Raw genomic sequence first — 22,044 nt, 5'->3', positions numbered from 1 at the left:
TAACACCCTGAATAGAAAGGATCTATTCACGCGATCAAAGGCTTTCGCCTGATCAAGCGCTGCTACCATTAAAGGCAGCCCCCTATCTTCTACCCAAGCGATGGAGTCCCTGATCAACTGTAGGTTCCATCTGATAGAGCGACCCTCTACCCCGCACGTCTGATCCTCATGGACGACGTAGGGAAGGGCTGTGCGCAACCGGTCTGCTAAGACCTTTGCAAGTAGCTTGTAGTCTACACACAGCATGGTCAACGGCCGCCAGTTGCCAAGGTCAGTTGCTTCCCCCTTCTTATAAAGAAGTGACAGCACACCGACAGCCATTGAATCCCCCGGGACCCCCGTCTCAAGGATGGCCTTCAAGACTTCGAGAACCACTGGTCCAAGTATTCCCCAAAACTTGAGGTAAAACTCGGCCGGCAGCCCATCCATCCCAGGCACCTTCCCTTTTCCCATCCTCCTGAGAGCGCTCTCAACCTCTTCGAGGGAGATCTGAGCCTCCATCACATCTCTAATGTCCTCCGGCAATCGCCGGGACAAGTGTTCTAAAAACACATTTCCCTGCTCTACATCTATTACCCTTTCTTAAATAAACCTCGGAAATGATCAGTTGTTACCCTGACCATTTCCTCCGGTTTTCTAACTATGCTACCATTTTCTTCCCTCACCCCATGCATTATCTTCCTACTCTGTCTGGCCCTAACCGACTTAAAGAACATAGCGGAACAAGTCTCATTATGTTCTAGAAAGCCATTATGCGCACGCTCCAGGAAAGCTCGAGCCTTCCGCTCCTGCAGCTCCCTGAGCTGCGCCTTCAGGTCAGTGGATCTCTCCCAGTCAATCGACCCGCCGAGGTTGCCTGCCTCGTACTCGAGTTCGATCAACCTTTGGATACGATCCACCTCCCTCCTTTCCTCCCTTTTTGTCCTCTTACAATATCCTATTATAAAAGCCCTAATCCTTACCTTAACTAAATCCCACCACTCTAACACCCCCTCGCACATGGACCGGAGGCCTTCAAGCCCCGAAAGAAACCAAAAAGGTGTCAACGAAAGCTTGCTCCTCCAGCACATCCCGATCTAATTTCCAGTACCCCCCTACCGAAGAGGCAGACTGGCGACCCCACCTGCAGGAGCACCCCGTCGTGATCCGAGAAGGACACAGGCAACAGCCGCCCAGACGACTGACCCAAAGACCTAGATAGGAAAATGTAGTCGAGCCTCCGCGCAACCCCCGGGAGTTGCGCCATGTGGGACCAGCCATTGTCGGAGTAGAGTGCAGGCCTCCATCAACCAGACCATGGCAAGCCATTAGCCCGGTGATGGCGCCTGCACTACTATCTCCCCCTACCCCTAAATCTATATTAAAATCCCCCCTATCACTAAGTGCCTATTTGTAACACACAGGGGCGTCAGACAGTCCACCATCTCCCTCCTGTCTGCCGCCACCTGTGGCCCATACACCACCACTAACCTATACCTACTATCCCTAAAAGTGACATCCACCCCCATAACCCTCCCTTGCATCACAACAAACGATTCCCTCCACCTTCACCTCCCTATTCCCAAACAAAATCCCCACCCCTGTAGAATGCACCCCACCTATACCCCAAACTGACTCCCCCTTATCCCACTCCCTACTAAACCTGATGACATCCCCTCCATCCCTCAGGTGAACCTCCTGTAAAAAACAAACATCAAAACCCACCCCTTCCAAAAAACTAAAAACCGCCCTCCTCTTAACAAAATCCCTCAAACCCCTTACATTTAAACTAAAAAAATTAACAGAAAATGTCATTTAAAAATAAAATTCTACATCAACATAATTAAGCCAAAAAATAACAAAAAACAGGAGACTCACCCGATGCTCCCCTGCTTCGTCTCATCCGGCGGGGACGTCTTCTCCTCTCCTGACGTCCCCCGTCCTCCTCCATCTCTCCAACCCAGGATGCAGGGATGGTGTTAGGCCTTGGAGTTCCCTGCATCCTGGGTTCCCCACCAACACCCTCCTCTCCTCTCTCCCTAAAGGCAGCTGGACTGAGGTCGAGAGCAGGAGATCCCACCTCCCCAAGCAGGAGTTGAGATCCCCCCTCCGACACCCAGCCCAGCGCCACGCCCTGGGAGTCTCCTCCACCAGCTGTTGGGGGCTGAGGCAAACAAGCGATGCCAAAGGCGTTCTTCCCTCCCCATCACACGCTTGGCCACCCCCTCCCCCCCCTCACCCCCCTCCCTCTCACAGCATGCCGAGCTCCCCCTCTTCCCTTTCTTCTTCGGCTTTGGAGGCAGCGGAGAGACACCACTCCCCCTCTCCGCCAGCTCCTCCACCATTCCCCTCAACTCCTCAACGAGGGCGCTCGACATGCTGTCCCCCCACTCCCTCACCCCCCTTCCCTCCTCCTCCTCCCCAGCCCCCGCCACCGGCACCCCCTCCACCACCTCTCCCTCCATTGTCGGTGTCTCTCGCTCCTCCACTCCCTTTCTTATCTTCTCCTTCTTCTGCTCCCGTGTCTTCTTTTTCCCCCTGCCCTCCTGCTGTCGACTCCTTGCTCCTCTTCTTTCCGTTCTTGTCTCTTGTCCTTTTCCTGTGATGTCCTTCCTTCCCCTCTTCTTCCCCCATCCCCCGCTCCTGCTCCCCCCCAGCTGCAGACGCGTATGACCTCTGACGAGCCGGGCACTCCCGCCACAGGTGTGCTGACGAGCCACACCCGTGGCACGCCTTAGGCTCGTCGCAGTCCTCGCCTCGTGCTCCGCAGATCCACAAATTCTGCACTTTTTGTGCTGCACGAGGCGAGGATATGACCGTAGGCCATACAACGCCTGCAGAACGGGGGCTGACGTGCGTAAAACAACGTCCCCCTGTCAGCCCCCAGGGAGAACATCGCAGGAGGATGGAGGTATCCACCCAGTCCCGTAGGGTCCTCCCTGAGGAGTGCCTGGAAACCCCGCCTGCCATTCCAGAACCCCAGGGAGTCCCTGAGGAGTCTCGCCGATGATACGTTGTCCATAAACCTCCCCAGGAAGGCCCTTACCTCTTCGTCCTTGACATGCGGGTTGTAGATATTAACAGTTACCACCCTAAAGTTATTCTTCGCCATGCTTGAGACCTTGTAGTAACTCAAAGGCCTCAGTATCTCCCACAGCCTTCACCTTCTTCATGATTTCGTCATGCATTGCCTCGGTGTAAAAGGTGACATCATAGGCTTTCTCTATTGGGTTACCCTGGAGGCATAAAACGTCTTTAACCGTCAGATTCAGGATCCCCATCAAGACAGATCTCCCAAATGTTTCTCTCCCGATTGGCTCCATGTCTTTGCTGCTCCATGCAAACCTCACCGTGTTTACAAGTCCAATCCCAGGAACCGATCTTTTTGGAACATTTTCTGCCATCTTGTCCGGTAAAGCTCTCTTCCAATAAAAAAGAAGCCGCTTGGTGAAAAACCAAATCCTCACAAAAAAAATTACCGCCCTCCTACCTCCGACCTTTTGACTCAGCGAGCTCTGGGGCACCTCGGTACCAAGCTTGATCTGAGCCAAAAGGCCGAGAAGCGATAACCCACAAATTGACCCCTGCACCCGCCGGGCCCCCGGGGGCCTCGGCCGACCTCATCGGTTTGGCAAAAGTTGGCTCCTCCTCACCCAACGCTTCCCTGGTGACAGGCGGGTGTGTTTTTTTTTAAAAGTCGCTAATGCGTCGTTAGGTCACTAGCTCTTTAATCCTAGTGCGACTATTTGTTCAATGCCCGGCAAATACACCAGTCATCGTCGGGCTTGAACTCAATTGCCCGAGCGACTACTTTGAGTGGAAAAAATACGCCGGTCGGTCAGCCGGCTTCAAGTCAAACGCCTGAGCAAAAGTCTCGGCGTCATCTCTGTCAATTTCTCTTGAAACAAGATACCGGGCTCTGCCAGAAGCAAAGCCCTTCCAAAAATACGTTGAACTCGTAAGTGTTCCTCTCCACGGAAGTCTTTAGTAAAAGGCGAAAGGCTTGTGCGTAATGAAGAGAAACCAGAGTCGTATGGAAGTCAGAGGTCGGGGCCCGAGACACACACGGTGCACTCTAGGCCGGGTCCCCGCGGGTGGTCCCCGAACCCACTCTTCCAAGTTTTCGAGGGCTGTGGGTAAAAAGTCACAGACAGACAGACAGACAGACAGACAGACAGACAGACAATCCTGGTGAAGTGATTGTATTTTTGGGGGGGGCTCAAAAACACACACACACAATCCTGGTGAAGTGATTGTATTTTTGGGGGCTCAAAAACACACACACACACACACACACACAATCCTGGTGAAGTGATTGTATTTTTTGGGGGGGGCTCAAAACACACACACACACACACACACACACACACACACACTCCTGGCCAATGTTTTTTTTTTTTTTAAGTAAAATGGCGGGAAAACGGGGACCCCCATGAAGGGGCTTCGCACTTGTTTCAGTTTGGATGATTCTTCTTTTTCATTCCTTCTCTTCTTCTGCTAGCTGTTTTACATAGCTTGGTGTATTTCTTTTTCCTTGACAATGGGAGAAAAGTGTTGCACCGTTCCCGGAGGTACTGCAATACCGGGTCGATGCGTGGAGCGGACGGAGCAAGCCCCATTTCCGACTCCCTGTTCGAAAAATCCATTTAATATGTAGTCCCCCGATGGGGGACGTATCAGATATTAAACTGATAAGAACAGATTTTTTAGAAAAATAATTTATTACGTTCTATGCCATTCATTCAATACAAAATCATACCTTTCATACAAAATCAATAGAATGGCATTTTAATTTACAAAACAAAACAAACCAAAAACCCCAAAACAAAACTCAGGGGAGCATCGTCCCTCCCCGTCATCCTACACACTACCTTTCCCTATCTCCCGTCCCTATTCTAAAATAACCCCAGCCCTAATCCCCCTTCCATCTCTCCCGTGCAGCGTGCTGCCCCCACTTCGTCTCCTCCCTCTTCATCCTCCCCCTCAAATCTGCTTCCACCCTCCTCACTATTCCTTCCACCCCCAATCTCTCCCTGTCTTGACCATGTTCTGCCTGGCTTCCCACAGCCCTCGCTTAAAGACGCTCATGAGAAGCCAGAGCAGAAACCTATCCCTATCCGTGCCCCTCGCTCTCCCTACACCTCTCTCTAACCTAGCCCACGTCAACACAAAATCACCTCTAACCCTTCCTAACAACACCCGTGCCTTTGCCCATACTACTCCAGCAATGGCACAGTCCCAAAAGACATGGCGCACAGTCTCCTCCCTGCCACAAGAAGGTCTTGGGCAGGTGGGGGATCGCGCCAAGCTATGCCGGTACATGGTGGAGCGTACCGGCAAACACTTGTGGAGGCTCAACCAATTCAGGTCTTTGAGCCTGTTGTCCAGGCCCCGCGCCTGCACTCCCTCCCAGACCGCCGCCGGGATGCCCACTACAGGTGCCGGACTTACTGCCCGTCTAACCTCCTCGTACAGGTGCCTGTGATCTAAACCTACTCGGGCGACTTCAACCTCGGGGTGCGCACGCAGCCACTTGGCCGCATGGCCAAAGTGCCACGGCAGCTGTTCCGCCCGAGGACCCGTGTTAGACCACACCATTACGCTTCTCGCCTGATACGAGAAGAACACCCGCAGGAGGTAACCGGACGGGTGTAGCACCGGCTGAGCAAGCTCCGTCAACAGAAATGAAACAAAATTGCGTCCAGCTTGAGGGGGAGATGTGGTACCCCCCTACCTCCCTCCCCGATGGGACAGATCATGCGTGCCCTGGCGACCCACTGCGTACCTGCCACCCCACATGAACTGAAACACCAGCCTCACTAGAGGCCTCCTCAGACTAGCCGGCAATGGGTAGATGTACGCCAAGTACAATAGAGATGGCAATACATCCACCTTGAGAACCAGGACCTTGCCTAAAAAGGACAACGACCTAGCCCTCCACATCGCTAGCTTCCTCTGTACCACTGCGATGCCCATGTTCCAGTTCAGCGTCGCTGAGCCGGAGGTCTCAAAATGGACCCCGAGTATCCTCAGGGCCCCGTTACAGAGAGATAACCCTCCGGGCACATCCGTCCTACCACTCCATCTTCCGAAAAACTTAACGGAAGACTTCACGTGGTTAAGAACCGCCCCCGACGCTCGGGTGAAATCCCCAATAATGGCAAGGGACCTTGTCAGGCACGAGTCCTTGCAAAGCAGCAAGGATGTGTCGTCGGCATACTGTGTCAACTTGACACGGAGACCGCCACTTCCAGGGATCAGCAAGCCCTCCACCCCTGTGTCTGCCCTAATGGCAGCCCCCAGAGGCTCCATGTACAGAACGAAGAGGAGAGCCGAGAGCGGGCATCCCTGCCTGACCCCAGACGAGAGGTCAAAAACGTCACCTAAGTGACTGTTTACGCTAACTCGGCACCCTGCCCCGACATATAATGTACGGATCCATCCTATAAACTTCTCCCCAAATCCTAATCTACCTAACACCCTGAATAGAAAGGATCTATTCACGCGATCAAAGGCTTTCGCCTGATCTAGCGCTGCTACCATTAAAGGCAGCCCCCTATCTTCTACCCAAGCGATGGAGTCCCTGATCAACTGTAGGTTCCATCTGATCGAGCGACCCTCTACCCCGCACGTCTGATCCTCATGGACGACGTAGGGAAGGGCTGTGCGTAACCGGTCTGCTAAAACCTTTGCAAGTAGCTTGTAATCTACGCACAGCATGGTCAACGGCCGCCAGTTGCCAAGGTCAGTTGCTTCCCCCTTCTTATAAAGAAGTGACAGCACACCGACCGCCATTGATCCCCCCGGGACCCCCGTCTCAAGGATGGCCTTCAAGACTTCGAGGACCACTGGTCCAAGTATACCCCAAAACTTGAGGTAAAACTCGGCCGGCAGCCCATCCATCCCAGGCACCTTCCCTTTTCCCATCCTCCTGAGAGCGCTCTCAACCTCTTCGAGGGAGATCTGAGCCTCCATCACACCTCTAATGTCCTCCGGCAATCGCCGGGACAAGTGTTCTAAAAACACATTTCCCTGCTCTACATCTATTTCCCTTTCCTTAAAAAAACCTCGGAAATGATCAGTTGTCACCCTGACCATTTCCTCCGGTTTTCTCACTATACTACCATCTTCTTCCCTCACCCCATGCATTATCTTCCTACTCTGTCTGGCCCTAACCGACTTAAAGAACATAGCGGAACAAGTCTCATTATGTTCTAGAAAGCCATCATGTGCACGCTCCAGGAAAACTCGAGCCTTCCGCTCCTGCAGCTCCCTGAGCTGCGCCTTCAGGGCTGTGTATCTCTCCCAGTCAATTGACCCGCCGAGGTTGCCTGCCTCGTACTCGAGTTCAATCAACCTTTGGATACGATCCACCTCCCTCCTTTCCTCCCTTTTTGTCCTCCTACAATATCCTATTATAAAAGCCCTAATCCTTACCTTAACTAAATCCCACCACTCTAACACCCCCTCGCACATGGACCGGAGGCCTTCAAGCCCCCGAAAGAAACCAAAAAAGGCGTCAACGAAAGCTTGCTCCTCCAGCACATCCCGGTCTAATTTCCAGTACCCCCTACCGAAGAGGCAGACTGGCTGCCCCACCTGCAGGAGCACCCCGTCGTGGTCCGAAAAGAACACAGGCAACAGCCGCCCAGACAACCGACCCAAAGACCTGGCTAGAAAAATGTAGTCGAGCCTCCGCGCAACCCCCCTGGAGTTGCGCCATGTGGGACCAGCCATTGTCGGAGTAGTGTGCAGGCCTCCATCAACCAGACCATGGCAAGCCATTAGTCCGGTGATGGCGCCTGCACTGCTATCCCCCACTAATCCTAAATCTATATTAAAATCCCCTCCTATCATCAAGTGCCTATTTGTGACACACAGGGGCGCCAGACAGTCCACCATCTCCCTCCTGTCTGCCGCCACCTGTGGCCCGTACACCCCAATTAACCTATATCTACCCTCCCTATAAGTTACATCTACCCCTAAAACCCTCCCCTGCATTATAACAAAAGTGCTCTCTACCTTAATCTCCCTATTCCCACACAAAATCCCTACCCCTGTTGAGTGCACCCCTCCTATACCCCAAATCGATTCTCCCTTAACCCACTCCCTCCTAAATCTACAAACATCCCCACCATCCCTCAGGTGAACCTCCTGTAAAAAACAAAAATCAAACCCCACGCCCTCTAAATAACTAAAAACTGCCCTTCTTTTGACAATATCTCTCAAACCCCTAACATTTAAAGTAACAAAAGTTATACTTGATTTCATAATTAAATAAAATAAAAACAAAAACATACCACCCAACTGCTAAATCTCAAAACACCCAAAACAAAAACAGGAGACTCACCCGATGCTCCCCTGCTCCATCTCCTCTGGCAGGGACGTCTTCCCCTCCCCTGACGCCCCCCCCTCTTCCTCCATCTCCCCAATCCAGGATGCAGGAATGGTATTGGGCACCCGAGTGCCCGGCATCCTGGATTGGCTACCCAACTCCTCCTTCCTTTCATTTGTCAGGCTCAGGATGTGGGATCCCATGTCCCCAAGCAGGTAACAAGATCCCCCCTCGTTTGCCCAATCCTTAACCGTGCCTGGGGGTTCTAAACCCACCAGGAGTGGGGGCGAGGGAGACACCAACTCCGACCCCAACTTTTCTCCCTCGCCCATCGCGCGCTTGGCCTCCCCCTTACCACCCCTCTCCCTCCTGCTTTCCATCGGAAGCCCCCTCCTCCTCCCCCTCTTCTTCGGGGATGGCGGCAAAGGGGGAACACTACCCACCTTCCCCGCCAGCTCCTCCACCATCCCCCTCATTTCCTCCACCAGTGCGCTCGATGTGTCACTATCCCCCCACTCCTTCACCCCCACTTCCGTCTCCACCGCTCCCCCTGTTCCTGTCACCGCGCCCTTCTCCACCTTCTCTTTCTTCTGTCGCCGTCTCCTGCCTCTCCACTCCCTTGTCTCCTTCCGCTTCCTGCTCTTCCTCTCCTTCTGCTCCGTCCTTCTTGCTCCTTTTCTCCTCTTCTCTTGGTGCCTCTGTCACCACCTCCTCCTCCCTGTGGTCTTTCCCTCTGGGCTCAATCCGGTATCCGGGCCCCTTCCTCCTCTTCTACCCCCATCCCCTGCTCCACCTCCAGCTGCAGACGCGTATGACCTCTGACGAGCCGGGCAATCACGCCACAGGTGCACTGATGATCCACACCCGTGGCATGCCTTCGGCTCGTCACAGTCCTTGGCCTCGTGCTCACCCGACCCACAGAATCTGCACTTCCTTGTATTGCACGAGGCCAAGACATGACCGTAGGCCATACAACGCCTGCAGAAAGGAGGCTGACGGGCATAATACAAAGTTCCCCTGTCAGCCCCCAGGGAGAACATCGCAGGGGGATGGAGGTAGCCCCCCACGCCCTTTGGGTCCTCCCTGAGTAAAGCCTGGAACCCTCTCCTCCCGTTCCAGAAACCCAGGGAGTCCCTGAGGAGCCTTGCTGAGGAGATATTGTCCATGTACCTCCCCAGAAAGCCCCTCACCTCTTCATCTTTGACGTGGGGGTTATACATATTCACGGTGACCACCCTAAAATTGTTCTTTGCCAAGCTGGTCACCTCATAATGGCACATCGGCTTTTCCTTGCCCACCTCTCTTGCCCTCTTCAGCACTTCTTCGTGTTTTTCCTCACTATGGAAAGTCACATCATAGGCCTCCTCCGTTGGATTCGCTTGGAGGCACAGAACATCTTTCACTGTCAACTTCATGCTCCCAATCAAAATGGTTCTCCCAAAAGTCTCTCTCCCGAACGGCTCCAACTCCTTGTTCCTCCAAGCGAATCTCAACGTGTTCGCTATTCCAATAGCTGGCATTTTGGTTGCTGAGTTTCGTGCCATTCTAAACAGAAGAATGACACACTTTCATGAAAAAAAAGCTCTCTCTCTAACAGAAGCCACTTGTGGGAGAAAAAACGCTGAAAAAAGAAAAATAACTATTCTTCACTCAAAAAAAAACAAAAAAACTCCCTACGCTTTCCTACCTTCGACCTTTTGACTCAGCGGGCTTTGGGGCACCTCGGTACCAAGCTTGATCTGAGCCAAAAGGCCGAGAAGCGATAACCCACAAATTGACCCCTGCACCCGCCGGGCCCCCGGGGGCCTCGGCAGACCTCATCGGTTTGGCAAAAGTTGGCTCCTCCTCACCCAACGCTTCCCTGGTGACAGGCGGGTGTGTTTTTTTTTAAAAGTCGCTAATGCGTCGTTAGGTCACTAGCTCTTTAATCCTAGTGCGACTATTTGTTCAATGCCCGGCAAATACACCAGTCATCGTCGGGCTTGAACTCAATTGCCCGAGCGACTACTTTGAGTGGAAAAAATACGCCGGTCGGTCAGCCGGCTTCAAGTCAAACGCCTGAGCAAAAAGTCTCGGCGTCATCTCTGTCAATTTCTCTTGAAACAAGATACCGGGCTCTGCCAGAAGCAAAGCCCTTCCAAAAATACGTTGAACTCGTAAGTGTTCCTCTCCACGGAAGTCTTTAGTAAAAGGCGAAAGGCTTGTGCGTAATGAAGAGAAACCAGAGTCGTATGGAAGTCAGAGGTCGGGGCCCGAGACACACACGGTGCACTCTAGGCCGGGTCCCCGCGGGTGGTCCCCGAACCCACTCTTCCAAGTTTTCGAGGGCTGTGGGTAAAAAGTCACAGACAGACAGACAGACAGACAGACAGACAGACAGACAGACAGACAGACAGACAATCCTGGTGAAGTGATTGTATTTTTGGGGGGGGCTCAAAAACACACACACACACACACACACACACACACACACACACACACACACACACACTCCTGGCCAATGTTTTTTTTTTTTTAAGTAAAATGGCGGGAAAACGGGGGACCCCCATGAAGGGGGCTTCGCACTTGTTTCAGTTTGGATGATTCTTCTTTTTTCATTCCTTCTCTTCTTCTGCTAGCTGTTTTACATAGCTTGGTGTATTTCTTTTTCCTTGACAATGGGAGAAAAGTGTTGCACCGTTCCCGGAGGTACTGCAATACCGGGTCGATGCGTGGAGCGGACGGAGCAAGCCCCATTTCCGACTCCCTGTTCGAAAAATCCATTTAATATGTAGTCCCCCGATGGGGGACGTATCAGATATTAAACTGATAAGAACAGATTTTTTTTTTTTTTTATAAAATATATTTATTACGTTCAAAACCCAACAAAAATCTTATACAAATCAATCAATTCAAACACAAATTCCATTAAACATTTCAAAACTATTCAATAATAACCAAACCCAAAAACCAAAAGTCATGGGAGCATTTTCCCTCCCCTTCCCATCTACAAACCAAAACCCACACCAAAAAATCAAAGAAAAACTCACCCCATCCCGACCGACGGGGACGCCTTCTCCACTCCTGACGCTCCCCCGTCGGCCGCCATCCCCTCTCCCCTGGTTGCGGTAACAGCGCCCGACACTCGCTCACCCTGCGTCCCGTACCCCACACTTAGGTCTACCACCCTGCCCTCCTCCTGACTCCGGCCCGGGGACCCCACGAGCCCAAACAGGGAGCTTAAGCCTCCCTCCATCGCCCAATCCTGTGCCATGCCTGTAAGGTCAAGCTCAGACAGGGGTGTAAAGGTGAATGAAGAGGGAACCCAAGAGGGCCCTGCAACCTCACCCTCCCCTCCACCCTGATCTGCCCCCCTCCCTCTTTTACCACCCGTCCTCCTTGAGCGCTCCCCTCTTTTCGACCTCTTGTGTGGTGGAGTAAAAGGCAAAATGTTTTCATAACTTTGCTCCTTCTCCTCCTCTACCCGTGTTTTCACCTTTTTGCTGTCCCCCCGCTCCTTCACTCCCTCTCCTTCTGGTCTCGCCACCGCTGCCTTCTCTGTCTCCTCCCTTTCTGTCTTTTCCTTCTCCACCACCTTCTTCCCTGTCTCCTTCCTTTCTGTCTCTTTCTTCTCCACCACCTTCTTCCCTGTCTCCTTCCTTTCTGTCTCTTTCTTCTCCACCGCCGTCTTCCCAGTCTCCTCCCTTTCTTTCTCTTTCTTCTCCACCGCCATCTTCCCTGTCTCCTTCCTTTCTGTCTCTTTCTTCTCCACCGCCGTCTTCCCAGTCTCCTCCCTCTCTGTTGCCTTCTCCGTCTCCTTCCTCTCCCCAGCCGTCTTCTCTGGCCCCTTCACTCTCCTGTCTCCTTCCTCCTCCTGCTCTCCTTCAGCCTCCTGCCCTTCCGTTTCCACTATGCTGTTGTCTTCTTTTTCTTTTTCTCCTCCCGCTTCCGTTTTCTCCTCCTCTTCCACCCGTGTGTCCGCTCCCTCTGTTCCAGTACTTGGTTCTTGGTCCCTCCTACCCCCATCCCCGGCTCTCGCTCCCCCCCCAGCTGCAGACGCGTATGACCTCTGACGCGCCGGGCATTCACGCCACAGGTGCGTTAACATACCACACCCGTGACATGCCTTCGGCGCGTCACAGTCCCTCGCCTCGTGCTCCGCAGATCCACAATACCTGCACTTCTTTGTGCCGCACGAGGCGAGGATATGACCATAGGCCATACAGCGCCTGCAGAACGGGGGCTGACGTGCATAGTACAACGTCCCCCTGTCAGCCCCCAGGGAGAACATCGCCGGCGGATGGAGGTAACCCCCCAACCCCCCAGGGTCCTCCCTGAGGAGTGCCTGGAAACCCCGCCTGCCATTCCAGAACCCCAGGGAGTCCCTGAGGAGCCTTGCCATTGAGACATTGTCCATATAGCGCCCCAAAAAGGCCCTCACGTCCTCATCCTTAACATGTGGATTAAACATGGTCACTGTGACCACCCTGTAGTTGTTCTTCACCAGGCTGGTCACCTGGTAATGGCACAGGGGCCTCTCCTTCTCCACCTCTCTCACCCTCCTCATTACCTTCTCGTACATATCCTCCTTGTGAAACGTCACATCATAGGCACCCTCCATCAAATTCTCTTGGAGGCATAGCACGTCCTTTACCTCAAGTTCCAGGGTCCCCATGAGAATTGTCCTCCCAAAGGTCTCTCTCCCGAACTGCTCCATATCTTTATCCCTCCAAGCAAAACGCACCGTGTTTGCCATGCCTATTCCTGGCACCCCCTTGTAGCGTGCCATTTCCGTCCAGGCTAATGACACGCTTCTTAATACCAAACCAACTCTCTTTCAAAAGAAGCCAAAAAAACTGGAAAACAAAAACTATTTTCCTCTCAAAACCAAAAAAAACTACCGCCCTCCTATCTCCGACCTTTTGACTCAGCGAGCTCTGGGGCACCTCGGTACCAAGCTTGATCTGAGCCAAAAGGCCGAGAAGCGATAACCCACAAATTGACCCCTGCACCCGCTGGGTCCCGGGGCCTCGGCAGACCTCATCGGTTTGGCAAAAGTTGGCTCCTCCTCACCCAACGCTTCCCTGGTGACAGGCGGGTGTGTTTTTTTTTAAAAGTCGCTAATGCGTCGTTAGGTCACTAGCTCTTTAATCCTAGTGCGACTATTTGTTCAATGCCCGGCAAATACACCAGTCATCGTCGGGCTTGAACTCAATTGCCCGAGCGACTACTTTGAGTGGAAAAAATACGCCGGTCGGTCAGCCGGCTTCAAGTCAAACGCCTGAGCAAAAAGTCTCGGCGTCATCTCTGTCAATTTCTCTTGAAACAAGATACCGGGCTCTGCCAGAAGCAAAGCCCTTCCAAAAATACGTTGAACTCGTAAGTGTTCCTCTCCACGGAAGTCTTTAGTAAAAGGCGAAAGGCTTGTGCGTAATGAAGAGAAACCAGAGTCGTATGGAAGTCAGAGGTCGGGGCCCGAGACACACACGGTGCACTCTAGGCCGGGTCCCCGCGGGTGGTCCCCGAACCCACTCTTCCAAGTTTTCGAGGGCTGTGGGTAAAAAGTCACAGACAGACAGACAGACAGACAGACAGACAGACAGACAATCCTGGTGAAGTGATTGTATTTTTGGGGGGGCTCAAAAACACACACACACACACACACAATCCTGGTGAAGTGATTGTATTTTTTTGGGGGGGCTCAAAAACACACACACACACACACACACACAATCCTGGTGAAGTGATTGTATTTTTGGGGGGGCTCAAAACACACACACACACACACACACTCCTGGCCAATGTTTTTTTTATTTTTTTTTAAGTAAAATGGCGGGAAAACGGGGGACCCCCATGAAGGGGGCTTCGCACTTGTTTCAGTTTGGATGATTCTTCTTTTTTCATTCCTTCTCTTCTTCTGCTAGCTGTTTTACATAGCTTGGTGTATTTCTTTTTCCTTGACAATGGGAGAAAAGTGTTGCACCGTTCCCGGAGGTACTGCAATACCGGGTCGATGCGTGGAGTGGACGGAGCAAGCCCCATTTCCGACTCCCTGTTCGAAAAATCCATTTAATATGAAGTCCCCCGATGGGGGACGTATCAGATATTAAACTGATAAGAACAGATTTTTTTTTTTTTTTTTTAGAAAAAATAATTTATTACGTTCTATGCCATTCATTCAATACAAAATCATACCTTTCATACAAAATCAATAGAATGGCATTTTAATTTACAAAACAAAACAAACCAAAAACCCCAAAACAAAACTCAGGGGAGCATCGTCCCTCCCCGTCATCCTACACACTACCTTTCCCTATCTCCCCCGTCCCTATTCTAAAATAACCCCAGCCCTAATCCCCCCTTCCATCTCTCCCGTGCAGCGTGCTGCCCCCACTTCGTCTCCTCCCTCTTCATCCTCCCCCTCAAATCTGCTTCCACCCTCCTCACTATTCCTTCCACCCCCCAATCTCTCCCTGTCTTGACCATGTTCTGCCTGGCTTCCCACAGCCCTCGCTTAAAGAGGCTCATGAGAAGCCAGAGCAGAAACCTATCCCTATCCGTGCCCCTCGCTCTCCCTACACCTCTCTCTAACCTAGCCCACGTCAAAAAAAAATCACCTCTAACCCTTCCTAACAACACCCGTGCCTTTGCCCATACTACTCCGGCAATGGCACAGTCCCAAAAGACATGGCGCACAGTCTCCCCCCTGCCACAAGAAGGTCTTGGGCAGGTGGGGGATCGCGCCAAGCTATGCCGGTACATGGTGGAGCGTACCGGCAAACACTTGTGGAGGCTCAACCAATTCAGGTCCTTGAGCCTGTTGTCCAGGCCCCGCGCCTGCACTCCCTCCCAGACCGCCGCCGGGATGCCCACTACAGGTGCCGGACTTACTGCCCGTCTAACCTCCTCGTACAGGTGCCTGTGATCTAAACCTACTCGGGCGACTTCAACCTCGGGGTGCGCACGCAGCCACTTGGCCGCATGGCCAAAGTGCCACGGCAGCTGTTCCGCCCGAGGACCCGTGTTAGACCACACCATTACGCTTCTCGCCTGATACGAGAAGAACACCCGCAGGAGGTAACCGGACGGGTGTAGTACCGGCTGAGCAAGCTCCGTTAACAGAAAAGAAACAAAAATTGCGTCCAGCTTGAGGGGGAGATGTGGTACCCCCCTACCTCCCTCCCCGATGGGACAGATCATGCGTGCCCTGGCGACCCACTCGTACCTGCCACCCCACATGAACTGAAACACTAGCCTCACTAGAGGCCTCCTCAGACAAGCCGGCAATGGGTAGATGTACGCCAAATACAAAAGAGATGGCAGTACATCCACCTTGAGAACCAGGACCTTGCCCAAAAAGGACAAAGACCTAGCCCTCCACATTGCTAGCTTCCTCTGTACCACTGCGATGCCCATGTTCCAGTTCAGCGTCGCTGAGCCGGAGGTCTCAAAGTGGACCCCGAGAACCCTCAGGGCCCCGTTACAGAGAGATAACCCTCCGGGCACATCCGTCCTACCACTCCATCTTCCGAAAAATTTAACGGAAGACTTCGCGTGGTTCAGAATCGCCCCGACGCTCGGGTGAAGTCCCCAATAATGGCAAGGGACCTTGTCAAGCACGAGTCCTTGCAAAGCAGCAAGGAGGTGTCGTCGGCGTACTGTGTCAACTTGACACGGAGACCGCCACTTCCAGGGATCAGCAAGCCCTCCACCCCTGTGTCTGCCCTAATGGCAGCCCCCAGAGGCTCCATGTACAGAACGAAGAGGAGAGCCGAGAGCGGGCATCCCTGCCTGACCCCAGACGAGAGGTCAAAAACGTCACCTAAGTGACTGTTAACGCTAACCCGGCACCCCGCTCCGACATATAAAGTACGGATCCATCCTATAAACTTCTCCCCAAATCCTAATCTGCCTAACACCCTGAATAGAAAGGATCTATTCACGCGATCAAAGGCTTTCGCCTGATCAAGCGCTGCTACCATTAAAGGCAGCCCTCTATCTTCTACCCAAGCGATGGAGTCCCTGATCAACTGAAGGTTCCACCTAATAGAGCGTCCCTCTACCCCACACGTCTGATCCTCGTGGACGACGTAGGGAAGGGCTGTGCGCAACCGGTCTGCTAAGACCTTTGCTAAGAGCTTATAGTCTACACACAGCATGGTCAATGGCCTCCAGTTGCCCAGGTCAGCTGCTTCCCCCTTCTTATAAAGAAGTGACAGCACACCGACAGCCATTGATCCCCCCGGGACCCCCGTCTCAAGGATGGCCTTCAAGAACCACTGGTCCAAGTATACCCCAAAACTTGAGATAAAACTCGGCCGGCAACCCATCCATCCCAGGCACCTTCCCTTTTCCCATCCTCCTGAGAGCACTCTCAACCTACTCGAGGGAGATCTGAGCCTCCATCGCATCTCTAATGTCCTCCGGCAATCGCCGGGACAAGTGTTCTAAAAACACATTTCCCTGCTCTACATCTATTACCCTCTCTTTAAATAAACCTCGGAAATGATCAGTTGTCACCCTGACCATTTCCTCCGGTTTTCTAACTATGCTACCATCTTCTTTCCTCACCCCATGCATTATCTTCCTACTCTGTCTGCCCCTAACCGACTTAAAGAACATAGCGGAACAAGTCTCATTATGTTCTAGAAAGCCATTATGCGCACGCTCCAGGAAAGCTCGAGCCTTCCGCTCCTGCAGCTCCCTGAGCTGCGCCTTCAGGTCAGTGGATCTCTCCCAGTCAATCGACCCGCCGAGGTTGCCTGCCTCGTACTCGAGTTCGAGCAACCTTTGGATACGATCCACCTCCCTCCTTTCCTCCCTTTTTTCCTCTTACAATATCCTATTATAAAAGCCCTAATCCTTACCTTAACTAAATCCCACCACTCTAACACCCCCTCGCACATGGACCGGAGGCCTTCAAGCCCCGAAAGAAACCAAAAAGGTGTCAACGAAAGCTTGCTCCTCCAGCACATCCCGATCTAATTTCCAGTACCCCCTACCGAAGAGGCAGACTGGCGACCCCACCTGCAGGAGCACCCCGTCGTGATCTGAGAAGAATACAGGCAACAGCCGCCCAGACAACTGACCCAAAGACCTAGATAGGAAAATGTAGTCGAGCCTCCGCGCAACCCCCGGGAGTTGCGCCATGTGGGACCAGCCATTGTCGGAGTAGAGTGCAGGCCTCCATCAACCAGACCGTGGCAAGCCATTAGCCCGGTGATGGCGCCTGCACTACTATCCCCCGCTAACCCTAAATCTATATTAAAATCCCCCCCTATCACTAAGTGCCTATTTGTAACACACAGGGGCGTCAGACAGTCCACCATCCCCCTCCTGTCCGCCGCCAACTGCGGCCCATACACCACCACTAACCTATACCTACTATCCCTAAAAGTGACATCCACCCCCATAACCCTCCCTTGCATCACAACAAACGTGCCCTCCACCTTCACCTCCCTATTCCCAAACAAAATCCCCACCCCTGTAGAATGCACCCCACCTATACCCCAAACTGACTCCCCCTTATCCCACTCCCTCCTAAACCTGATGACATCCCCTCCATCCCTCAGGTGAACCTCCTGTAAAAAACAAACATCAAAACCCACCCCTTCCAAATAACTAAACACCACCCTCCTCTTAACAAAATCCCAAAAAAACCCTTACATTTAAACAAAAAAATTTAACAGAAATTTTAATTTAAAAACAAAAAACCCTTATTTCAACAGACTTAAAACCAACAAAAACAGGAGACTCACCCGATGCTCCCCTGCTTCTCCTCCTCCGGCGGGGACGTCTTCTCCTCTCCTGACGTCCCCCGTCCTCCTCCATCTCTCCAACCCAGGATGCAGGCATTGTGTTAGGCCTTGGAGTGCCCTGCATCCTGGGTTCCCCACCAACCCCTCCGTTCCTCTCTCCGGCTGCTGGACTGAGGTCGAGAGCAGGGGGACCCCAACTCCCCAAGCAGGAGTTGAGATCCCCCTCAGACACCCAGCCCAGCGCCACGCCCTGGGAGTCTCCCTCCACTAGATGTTGAGGGGCCGAGGAAAACAGCGAGGACAAGGGCGTTCTTCCCTCCCCATCACTCGCTTGCCCCTCTCCTCCCTCTCACAGCCTGTCGAGCCGCTCCTCCTCTTTCCTTTCTTTTTTGTGTTGGAGGTATCGGGAGACACCACTCCCCCTCCCCGCCAGCTCCTCCACCATCCCCCTCATCTCTTCAATGAGGGCGCTCGACATACTGTCCCCCCCACTCCTCCTCTCTTCTCAGCTCCTTCTTCTGGTCCCATCTCCTCCATTTCCGTCGCCGTTCCCTCCTCCCCCTCCACTCTCTCTACTGTCCCAGTCTCCTTCTCCTCTTCTCCTTCACCTCCTTCCCCTCCTCTCCTTTTGTTCCAGCCTTCTTTTGTCCTTGCCTCTCTCCTCTCGCAGCCTCCTTCCTCCCGTCCTCTTCCCGTCCAGTCTTTTCCCCTGTGCCATCACCGTCATCCGGGCCCTTACTTTCTTTTCTCCCCCCATCCTCCGTTCTCCCTCCAGCTGCAGACGCGTATGACCTCTGACGAGCCGGGCACTCACGCCACAGGTGTGCTGACGAGCCACACCCGTGGCAAGCCTTCGGCTCGTCACAATCCTTGGCCTCGTGCTCTCCCGACCCACAGAACCTGCATTTTCTGGTGTTGCACGAGGCCAGGATATGACCGTAGGCCATACAACGCCTGCAGAACGGAGGCTGACGGGCATAAAACAATGTCCCCGTCAGCCCCCAGGGAGAACATCGCCGGAGGATGGAGGTAGCCACCCAAACCCTTCGGGTCCTCCCTGAGAAGGACCTGGAACCCTCTCCTCCCGTTCCAGAATCCCAGGGAGTCCCTGAGGTGCCCTACTGAGGAGACGTTGTCCACATATCTCCCCAGAAAGGCCCTCACCTCCTCATCTTTTACATGCGGGTTATACATGGTGACGGTGACCACCCTGAAATTGTTCCTTGCCAGGCTGGTCACCTCGTAATGGCACAGGGGTCTTGTTCCTTCCGCTTCCTTTACCTTCTTAATAATTCCATCATGTTTTTCTTCCTTGTGGAACGTCACGTCGTACGCCCTCTCCATCGGATTCCCTTGGAGGCAGAGAACATCTTTCACCTCAATCTTGAGGCATCCCATCAGTATGGTCCTTCCAAAGGTTTCTCTCCCCCACGGCTCCAAGTCCTTGTCCTTCCAGGCAAATCTCAAGGTATTCGCCATACCAATCCCCGGCACCGACCTGGTCTGCTTTTGCTGGGCCATCTTGAAAAAAGCTCTCTTCACACAGAAGCCAAAAAAGAAAATCGGAAAACGAAAACCGATTCCTGGTGGGAAAAAAATTCTCCTCCCTCCTGCCTTCCTTTGACCTTTTGGCTCAGCGGGCTTTGGGGCACCTCGGTACCATGCTTGATCTGAGCCAAAAGGCCGAGAAGCGATAACCCACAAATTGACCCCTGCACCCGCCGGGCCCCCGGGGGCCTCGGCAGACCTCATCGGTTTGGCAAAAGTTGGCTCCTCCTCACCCAACGCTTCCCTGGTGACAGGCGGGTGTGTTTTTTTTTTAAAGTCGCTAATGCGTCGTTAGGTCACTAGCTCTTTAATCCTAGTGCGACTATTTGTTCAATGCCCGGCAAATACACCAGTCATCGTCGGGCTTGAACTCAATTGCCCGAGCGACTAATTTGAGTGGAAAAAATACGCCGGTCGGTCAGCCGGCTTCAAGTCAAACGGCTGAGCAAAAAGTCTCAGCGTCATCTCTGTCAATTTCTCTTGAAACAAGATACCGGGCTCTGCCAGAAGCAAAGCCCTTCCAAAAATACGTTGAACTCGTAAGTGTTCCTCTCCACGGAAGTCTTTAGTAAAAGGCGAAAGGCTTGTGCGTAATGAAGAGAAACCAGAGTCGTATGGAAGTCAGAGGTCGGGGCCCGAGACACACACGGTGCACTCTAGGCCGGGTCCCCGCGGGTGGTCCCCGAACCCACTCTTCCAAGTTTGAGGGCTGTGGGTAAAAAGTCACAGACAGACAATCCTGGTGAAGTGATTGTATTTTTGGGGGGGCTCAAAAAAACCACACAAAAAAACCACACACACACAATCCTGGTGAAGTGATTGTATTTTTTGGGGGGGCTCAAAAACACACACACACACACACAATCCTGGTGAAGTGATTGTATTTTTGGGGGGGCTCAAAAACACACACACAATCCTGGCCAATGTTTTTTTAAAGTAAAATGGCAGGAAAACGGGGGACCCCCATGAAGGGGGCTTCGCACTTGTTTCAGTTTGGATGATTCTTCTTTTTTCATTCCTTCTCTTCTTCTGCTAGCTGTTTTACATAGCTTGGTGTATTTCTTTTTCCTTGACAATGGGAGAAAAGTGTTGCACCGTTCCCGGAGGTACTGCAATACCGGGGCGATGCGTGGAGCGGACGGAGCAAGCACCATTTCCGACTCCCTGTTCGAAAAATCCATTTAATATGTAGTCCCCCGATGGGGGACGTATCAGATATTAAACTGATAAGAACAGATTTTTTTTTTTATTACTAAAATATATTTATTACCATCAATTTCCATACAAATACCTTAAATGTTCCAAACCAAATCAATTATATAACAAAAATCCAAATTAATATTTCAAAACTAATAACCAAAACTATAAACAATAATCATAGGACCATCTTCCCTACCCATAACCACCCCAAAGAAAAAATCTCACCCTACTGACGAGGACTTCTTCTCCCCCCCTTCAACCACCATACCCTCACCCTTAGATGCAGGACCGACACCTGCGCACCCCGCATCATGTGCTTTACTCCAAAATCCACCACCCTGCTTCTCTCTGGGCTCTTGACCTAGGACTCCGCACCCCCAAACAGGAAACTTGGTCCCCCCTCCATTGCCCAACCCTGGGCCATCCCTGGAAGGTCTATCTCAGACAAGGGTATAATAGAAGGTGAAGAGGGGGCCACCCAGGGCCCTGAACCTTCTCCCTCCCCCACCTCCAGCTTTTCCACCCTTATCTTCCTTCTCGGGGGAGACCGCGGTAAGGGAGAAAACCTATCCCCCCCACCAGCTCCTGTTTAGCCTCCCCCCCCCTTTACCACCCCCTCTCCACCTGTTGTCAAAACGCCCCTTCCTCCTGTTTGGAGGGGGGTCAAAAACACACACACAGAGAGACACACAATCCTGGCCAATTTTTTTTACAATAAAATGGCGGGAAAACAGGGGACCCCATTTTACTTTAAAAAAAAACATTGGCCAGGATTGTGTGTGTGTGTTTTTGACCCCCCCCCAAAAATACAATCACTTCACCAGGATTGAGTTCAAGCCCGACGATGACTGGTGTATTTGCCGGGCATTGAACTAATAGTCGCACTAGGATTAAAGAGCTAGTGACTTAACGACGCATTAGCGACTTAAAAAAAACACACCCGCCTGTCACCAGGGAAGCGTTGGGTGGGGAGGAGCCAACTTTTGCCAAACCGATGAGGTCTGCTGAGGCCCCCGGGGGCCCGGCGGGTGCAGGGGTCAATTTGTGGGTTATCGCTTTTCGGCCTTTTGGCTCCGATCAAGTGTAGTTACCTTGTCAGTGCTGCACTTGATCAGAGAAGCGATCGCAGGCCGGAGGGCGCCCGGGAAAATAGTGCTATTTATTTTTGTTAAATCATCATTTGTTGTTTTTTTGTCTCACCCTTGTTTATTCTTTGTCCTGGGTTAGGTGGTGGTCTTGGACTAC

At 52.5% G+C, this 22,044-nt stretch overlaps 5 non-coding genes and 3 pseudogenes across 5 annotated transcripts; all 8 read right to left on the bottom strand.

The window, feature by feature from the left end:
- Positions 1-3,894: 3,894 nt before the first annotated feature.
- Positions 3,895-4,011, bottom strand: LOC123730625 (U5 spliceosomal RNA). The gene has a single exon (XR_006762060.1). It is a non-coding gene; the product is annotated as a U5 spliceosomal RNA (small nuclear RNA).
- Positions 4,012-4,528: 517 nt separating this feature from the next.
- Positions 4,529-4,698, bottom strand: LOC123730570 (uncharacterized; annotated as a pseudogene).
- A 5,729-nt stretch (positions 4,699-10,427) lies between these two features.
- Positions 10,428-10,544, bottom strand: LOC123730624 (U5 spliceosomal RNA). Its single transcript, XR_006762059.1, has one exon. It is a non-coding gene; the product is annotated as a U5 spliceosomal RNA (small nuclear RNA).
- Positions 10,545-10,980: 436 nt separating this feature from the next.
- LOC123730704 (uncharacterized) lies at positions 10,981-11,159 on the bottom strand (annotated as a pseudogene).
- Positions 11,160-13,629: 2,470 nt separating this feature from the next.
- On the bottom strand, positions 13,630-13,746 carry LOC123730623 (U5 spliceosomal RNA). Its single transcript, XR_006762058.1, has one exon. It is a non-coding gene; the product is annotated as a U5 spliceosomal RNA (small nuclear RNA).
- Positions 13,747-14,265: 519 nt separating this feature from the next.
- On the bottom strand, positions 14,266-14,448 carry LOC123730692 (U2 spliceosomal RNA). Its single transcript, XR_006762125.1, has one exon. It is a non-coding gene; the product is annotated as a U2 spliceosomal RNA (small nuclear RNA).
- Positions 14,449-20,095: 5,647 nt separating this feature from the next.
- LOC123730621 (U5 spliceosomal RNA) lies at positions 20,096-20,212 on the bottom strand. The gene has a single exon (XR_006762056.1). It is a non-coding gene; the product is annotated as a U5 spliceosomal RNA (small nuclear RNA).
- A 471-nt stretch (positions 20,213-20,683) lies between these two features.
- Positions 20,684-20,862, bottom strand: LOC123730574 (uncharacterized; annotated as a pseudogene).
- Between the last annotated feature and the right edge of the window lie 1,182 nt (positions 20,863-22,044).

This window comes from Salmo salar, chromosome ssa25 (assembly GCF_905237065.1).
Source record: "Salmo salar chromosome ssa25, Ssal_v3.1, whole genome shotgun sequence".
Taxonomy (NCBI): domain Eukaryota; kingdom Metazoa; phylum Chordata; class Actinopteri; order Salmoniformes; family Salmonidae; genus Salmo; species Salmo salar.
The sequence above is the reverse complement of the archived record's forward strand: the minus strand, read 5'-3'. Positions and strand labels throughout refer to the sequence as shown.